Source organism: Somniosus microcephalus, chromosome 16 (genome assembly GCF_052327205.1).
Source record: "Somniosus microcephalus isolate GS21.2 chromosome 16, FLI_Smic_1.0, whole genome shotgun sequence".
Classification (NCBI taxonomy): domain Eukaryota; kingdom Metazoa; phylum Chordata; class Chondrichthyes; order Squaliformes; family Somniosidae; genus Somniosus; species Somniosus microcephalus.
Window position 1 is genome coordinate 91,235,011 of NC_141002.1, and position 349 is coordinate 91,235,359.

Here is a 349-nt window from a genome sequence, read left to right on the forward strand (position 1 = left end):
GCCTAGCATCAATTGTCGTTTGTGGAAGAGAGTTCCAAACTTCTACCATCCTTTGTGTGAAGGAGTGTTAACTGATTTCATTCCTGAAAGGTCTGGCTCTAATTTTTAGACAATGCCCCCTAGTCCTAGAATCCGCAACCAGCGGAAATAGTTTCCCTCTATCTACCCCATCAGTTCCCCTTAATATCTTGAAAACTTCAATCAGATCACCCTCCAACCGCCCCACCCTGTAAAACAGCCTTTTTTCCCCCCATCTCCAATACTTTTATAACTAACTAGCTGGAGTGCCCGGCGGTGCCGAGGGTTTTTTGAGGGCATGTTGTTGTTCGAAGAGAGAGAGAGAGACTGG